Here is a 7091-nt window from a genome sequence, read left to right as displayed (position 1 = left end):
GGCGGTCTTTTTTTTTTTTTTTTTTTAGAAAAACCCCAGCAGGAACTCATTAGCATAATAGGCCACACCTAAGAGCTGAAACTTGTTAGCATATTGGTCCACACCCCTGACAGCACAGCTCATTAGCATATTAGGCCACACCTCCATGCCTTCCCTTGGCTTGCCCGGGCACCCTGCAGCCCGCCCACCTTGGAGTCGCCGGGGGGTCGCTCTCCACGCCTTCCCTCCACGCAGAGGTTTTGGCTGTAGTGGACGTGGCCAACTCTGAAGCCAGCCGGAACTCCGTTCCTGTGTTTTCCTGCCCAAAAATAGCCCTGCTGTAAGTATACCACGGGGACTTCCTCTCCTTGTAAAGGCTGATAGAACAGTAACAGGCAAAATGTGTGTTGTAGGAAGTTGCCATTCCATCCTTGTTTGCACAACTGCAGTATGAAATTGCGCCTCACCTCTATATGTCACTATAGAATATTATTTAGTCTGTCCATTGAGAATTTGGCTGGTAAAATCTTCTAGCAGGATTACTCAATATTTTATACTTGTCTTTTACATGGTAAGAAACTTCATTACATATTAAATAAGCTGGCCTTATTTTTGGTCCATTATTCCACTCTGGATGCCTGTAGTGCTGAAGAGAGAATGGTATTTCTTTGTACACGTTTGTCTCTCTACTGGCAGTCATTGGAATTTAGTCTTCTCTAAAGTGTTGCTAATGGGCCACAGCTGCAGAAGGAAATTACTCTGAATTGCTGTTTATTTACTGAAGACATGTTAATGGAAATCTGTGAGTGTGCATTAATGTTAAGTGACTCGTTTTTGTATGGCTTCAGCTTCATTTTCTATTCCCTATGGAATGGATAATGGCAGAGGGAAAGGCTGGATATTCTAACCCCAAGCAGTAGAAAAGGTAATACCAAGTCTTTGAATGTCCAATTCGTCTCTTGGACTTCAATCTCGCATGGTGTTTGCTTGCAAAAGCTATTTAAAGGGAACGTTCCCTTTAAATGGCTTTTACAAGATTCCCCCCTTTTTTTGGCCTCAGGAGCCGGCACCAGCAGAAAGGAGGGAGGGAAGATTCCCCCCCCCTTCCATTCTCCTAGCTTTGGTTCATTAAATGGGGAGGGCTGTGAAGATTCATGGTTCGTGTGACCTCACAAACCGTGAACCAGGACAAACCTCCATTTTCCCACTTTGTGCCCATCCCTAATTGGGACGGAAACAATAGAGAAAATGACAAACCAGCATATTTATTATATGTTCCTCTCCCCTCCCAGATTTTTTAAACCAAAGCAGGTGTCAGCATAAAATGAAATGGTAAAAACAAAGCACATAAATACAAAGTAAATTAAGTCAGCAATGGCTTGCTTCTTTTCTCTAGGGTCGGGGACAAAGGGTGGTGCTAGGGGAACAGCAGTCTAGGAGACACTCACTTGAGTGTGCCTCAGGGGGTGGTGCTTTCCCCGATGTTGTTTAACATCTACATGCGCCCCCTTGCCCAGATTGCCCGGAGGCATGGGCTGGGGTGTCACCAGTACGCTGATGACACCCAGCTCTATCTGATGTTGGGCGGCCAGTCGGACTCCAGCCCGGAAGACCTGGACCAGACATTGCAAGACGTGGCTGGTTGGCTTAGACTGAGCCAGCTGAAGTTGAACCCAGCGAAGATGGAGGTCCTGTGCCTGAGGAGGGGTGGCCTGGGGATGGAGATCCCACTCCCGACCTTCAACGGGGCTCCATTGGTGCCAGCGCTGGAGGCGAGGAGCTTGGGAGTGCTCCTGGATCCCTCCTTAACTATGGAGGCCCAGGTGGCAGCCACTGCCAAGTCAACCTTTTACCATCTTCGGCTGATCAGGCAGTTGGTTCCCTTCCTCAACTGCAACGACCTGGCTACAGTGATCCATGCGATGGTCACCTCGAGATTAGACTACTGTAACGCTCTCTACATGGGGCTGCCCTTGTCGCTAATCTGGAAGCTGCAGTTAGTGCAGAATATCGCAACCAGGCTTCTGATGGGTCTTCCTAGATGGGAACACATCCGGCCTGTGCTAAAAGCACTGCACTGGCTGCCAATAGCGTACCAAATTCGCTTCAAGGTGCTGGTACTGACCTTTAAAGCCCTATATGGCCAGGGTCTGGCATACCTGAGGGACCGCCTTTCCTCACTTATATCCCAGAGTGCACTACGGTCAGGGTTGCAACATTGTCTAATGATTTCAGGCCCCAAGGAGGCCAGGCTCGCCCCCACCAGGGCCAGGGCCTTTTCAGTGGCGGCTCCTACCTGGTGGAAAGAGCTCCCGGACGAGATCAGGGCCCTGCGGGACCTTGTACAGTTCCACAGAGCCTGCAAGACGGAGCTCTTCCACCAGGCTTTCAATTAGGAGCCACCCACTGCTACCAACGACTACCACCAACTATTATCACTATTAATATCGTGGTAATAGGCCGGCCCTTTTTGGAGATCGAGATACAGCATCGTGTGAGACTAGATACCGCTGAATCAGGACTTAGCCTTACATCTTATAGCCTGCCATCTCTAACTGACTAAAGGACTGACCATCATCGTGAGCTCTTTTACTGTATAATATGTGACTATTTTATCTCATTTTTATGTATTTATATGTTTTATATGACCCGGCACATGATGCCGCTGAATCTGAGCTCACCCTGTGGGGAGGGCGGGATAGAAATTTAATAAATAAATAAATACGTAAAATGTAGTGGTTAGTATGTTGGACTAGGATCTGTGAGACTCAGGTTCAAATTACCACTTTGCCATGGAACCCCCTGGGTGACCTTGGGCCTGTCATACATGCTCAGCCTCATTTACCTCATAGGGTTGTTGTGAGGTAAAATGAGGAGAGGAGGACAAGGTAATCTGGATTTGGTTCCCATTGGAGAGAAAGGTGGTGTGACAGACAGGGTAGTTTCTGCCTCTCCCTAGGAGTGGCCACTGAGAGCTGACACAGTGTTGGAGAGACAGAAAACAGCAGTTAAGAACAGTAGTTGGGAGTTGGCAGCTGAGGAGTTGAGAGGGGGAAAGGTGGATGCCTGACTGAGTGAAACTGTGGAGAAGAGCTTCTTAGAGTTGGCTGAAAATAGTCAGTTCCATCATGATTGCACACACGCTGCAGTGCATGATGAAAAATATGTGCATTTGTAGCTACTGTTCTTTTCCACAAAGCCCATTTTGATGAGATCTGCATGCAGTGCTGGAGATTAACTCACCCAAGAAAGCTCTCCACTCTTACTTTGACACGTCTCCTCATCCCTGATGTGTTAGGACTAGTTAGAGCAGTGATCTACAACTTGTTGCTCTACAGCTGATTATAGCTCAGTAGTAGTACAGAACCAAATATGGCTATTTTTAAAAAGAAAAATCTCTAAATTAAGCTGTATTTGAAAGGTAGGTGGGAAGCCAGAGTATGCAATATGTGGAGGGAATGGCTGGCAAAAAAAAAGTTGTGGAACTAACGAGCTTCATGGAGAAGTATTACAAAAAAAGAAATGATAGATATGAATATTTGTCAGTAATCCAGGTTTGAACAACACAGAGATTTATGCCAGCACACTAAAATAAGTGTGAATGCTGCTCGTCTGTATATTTATGAGATCTCATGTGTGCCATTTCCTAATAAAAGATTTGCAAGAACCAGTGTTTGGGCTGCAAAAACTTTATAGATAGCTTTATTATATGGTCAACAGAACTTTCAGTAAAACATTCATTAAAACAAAATCTATCTGTCTGTCTATCTATAATTCTGAATTGTGGATCACTCCATCCCTGAATATTCAGAGCTCAGAGCAATGTACAATAGTCGTAAATCAAAATAACAACAATTCAACAATTGATCAATTTAAATAAAAGCAATTCCAACAATTAGTTAATCTAAATATCTAGGAATTGTACATCAATTATCCCTGACCTGGATAGCTCAGGCTTGCCCGATTTCATCAGATCTCAAAAGCTAAGCAGGGTTGGCCCTGGCTAGTAAATTGATGGGAGACCTCCAAGGAATACCAGGGTTGTGATGTGGAGGCAGGCAAACTTCCTTTGAATGTCTCTTGCCTTGAAAACTCTACAGGATTGCCATAAATCGAACTTTCCATTACCACATTGATTGTCAACATGTCAGTAGTTATATAGTAGTCTAAATAGGCTTACTTGTACTGACTCTTGTTCTGAATTTTGACATAGTTATCCCTTTAAATGTAAAAGTTTGCAGCCCATCTCTTAGAGTGTTGATATGCATGTTTTAAAAACAGGACTCATCTTGATTGCCATTCTTCTGTTCTGGGGTAGCATGCTAGCATTGGAAATCAGGATTCTGGGTTGAACAATTGTGAGTCCTGAAGATTACTACTATAGTATTATATGTAAAAACGCTAGTTATAATGCATTTGAACTGTCTGAGAAAGTTATATTACAAGATTTACAGTGTAATCGTATGCAAAATTACTTCCATCTAAGCCCATTTATTTAGGAGATGTATTTATTTCAGATATTTCTATTCCACCTCTTCAGAGTCCTGCTTGAAGCAGCTTACAATTAAAATAATAAATTATCACTATAACAACAACATGCCATTCAAACAAGCCAAGGGATATTGAAGACACCATAAAACAACTTAAAGAACAGCATAAACCTCACACTATTGATTTCAGTGGGTTTCAACTGGATTGCACTGTAGAGGTGTACAGGCAGCAGCCAAATGTAAATGATGGTGTTTCTGATGTTGTCTCCAAGCCAGTGCTTCTGAACTGAAGCACATCCATTATTCCTAAATCTAATGTAACCTACTTTATCTCTCTCAGTGCTCCTTAGTGAAACATTAATGAGATGTTCATGCACAGCCATTGAATTTGTCTGATTAGTTCATTCATGTTTAATAAGCTTGATGGTTACACTCTTGCCTAACAACAGGTATTGGATAGTGTTGTATTTCATAGTCAGAATGCCCCTGAATTTAGATCTGAAGCAGTAGCTGAGGGCAACTTGGCAACAGATTGATCTAAAAAACTCTGAATGTAATTTGTGCACAGTTGCTGCCATTTCCTCTTACAAATAAAAGCTTAGATTATTGATGACAGTATCCTCCAGTTTCCTCCTCTTGGTAAAGAGTGATCCCACAGAGGTGGCCTATCATTCACTACAGATGAAATAAAGCTTATGTTGCATTTACGTTCAGTGACCATATCATGGTGGAGGTCTAGGGGCACCTGAAGAAGACAATTTATTCCAGCAAAGTTTTTGTGAGCTTCCTCAGATGATGCAATCGCATCTGGCTCATATAAACTTAAATTGGAATAAATTGTGGTGGTCTTTAAGACACCATGGGGCTTTTTCTGCAACAGATTAATATGGATGTGGCTTTAGAACGGAGACCCATTGCAGACCTCTTTGATCCAGAGATGCAAGGAGAACATAGTGAAGATTGCTTGCTTCAGGATCCAGAAGAAGACAGGATGGGATAGGGGGATGGTTGTTTCAAGTAGTTTCATAATACCTGAATGCAGAGTTAGATATACCCTTCTGGGGACTGCACATAACTCCAAGGCAAAGCTTTTTCTTAATTGGTTTGACAAAACTCTCTTATTATCTGATGAACAAGAGTCTTGTGGTACCTTGAAGATTAACAAAATTGTTTCAGCATCAACTTTCATGAGTCAAACCTCACTTCATCAGATGTACAATGTGCACAGTCATTTTGCATGTGCCTTTATAACCACAACTACAAATGGGGAAAGGGGAGTTGTAGCAGAAATAGACCTGTTATAAATCATTCAGATGTGAGTCTCTCTGTCAAAGGCCCTGGAATGGATGTGGCTGTTTGTTACACAGATGTGGATGAGGAGAGACGTCAGAGTTTCTTAAGAGGTTCAGATTAAGCAAGATCGAATAATTTTTTAAAAAGCAATAGAATGGTGTGCGAAGATGAACTGGCCAAATAGGATCTATTAGTGAAAGTATAGGATGAACAGTGTTATATCAAAATCAAATCTAATGAAAAAAGACATACATTGTTTCAAGAAAACTGACACCTGTAAAAGTGTGGGGAATTCATGTTAGACAAGACATTTGACAGCCATGGTGAGTTAGAAGCCCCAAATCCCCACTGTGCAAGAGTGGGGATTTATTAAATGGTTTCCCAGCTATACACTGAGAATAATATTACTACCCTGCCTTTTTCAGAGAGAAAATTGTTTTATTGATGGCTATAACTTTAATGATCAGAAGACAAACTTACCAGTAAGTAGAGTGGTCCATTAAATATGCAAACCTGTCTCTCCATGGAGAATAACATTTTGACTCCATTGAAATCTTGGTGTATTCTTTATCACTGATGCCCACAAAATGATTCTGAGTGTTTGGTCACTGTCCCATTCCTCTTGATTGTCAAATGTTTCATATGCAAATGCATGATAAAAAAATGCTTTCATTAATAAGTAATTAGTCAAGTTAACAGCCTTGAAACATGTAATCTCTTACATGTCCTGTCCCTGGAACACATGTAAGGACAGCTTGAACTCTGCAGAAATAATTCCCATAAACGAACACTTTGGGGAAAGGCCATTATATCCAAATCTTCTAGTTGGGAGCCAGCTAACAGATGGAAGGAACTAAATGTCTCGGGGGGGGGGGAGGACTTTGCGGACATGGTTGCTACTGCAACAGGTTGATATCTTGCCAAACGCAGGGCCCTGATCAACAAGCTACAGGAAGCTCTTGGGGAGACAGACAGCTGGTGTAACAGGAATTGCTGTAATGAATAAAGGGCATTTGGACAAACTCCTACAAATGCTATCTTCTCATCGCAGACCAAGAAATGTGAACAAAAGATTCTGAAAAACGAATATTGCTAGATTTTATAGCCAGATTTGACTGTTGTCACTGTTGAAAAAGATCAAATGCAATTGACACACATATGGGTGATATTCAGCACTACATACAGAACAAGCATCAGATCTAAGCACCTTTTTAAATTTACTTATTGATTATGCAAAGTATACGTGTTTGACTTCTGCACTGAAATGAGTCCCTTCCGGTGCTGTCCCACAGAGGGGCTTTTGTCAAGTTTGTTTGATGGAACACAAAA

The sequence above is a fragment of the Gekko japonicus genome, unplaced genomic scaffold, assembly GCF_001447785.1.
Source record: "Gekko japonicus isolate JY-2015 unplaced genomic scaffold, Gekko_japonicus_V1.1 scaffold2674, whole genome shotgun sequence".
Taxonomy (NCBI): domain Eukaryota; kingdom Metazoa; phylum Chordata; class Lepidosauria; order Squamata; family Gekkonidae; genus Gekko; species Gekko japonicus.
The sequence above is the reverse complement of the archived record's forward strand: the minus strand, read 5'-3'. Positions refer to the sequence as shown.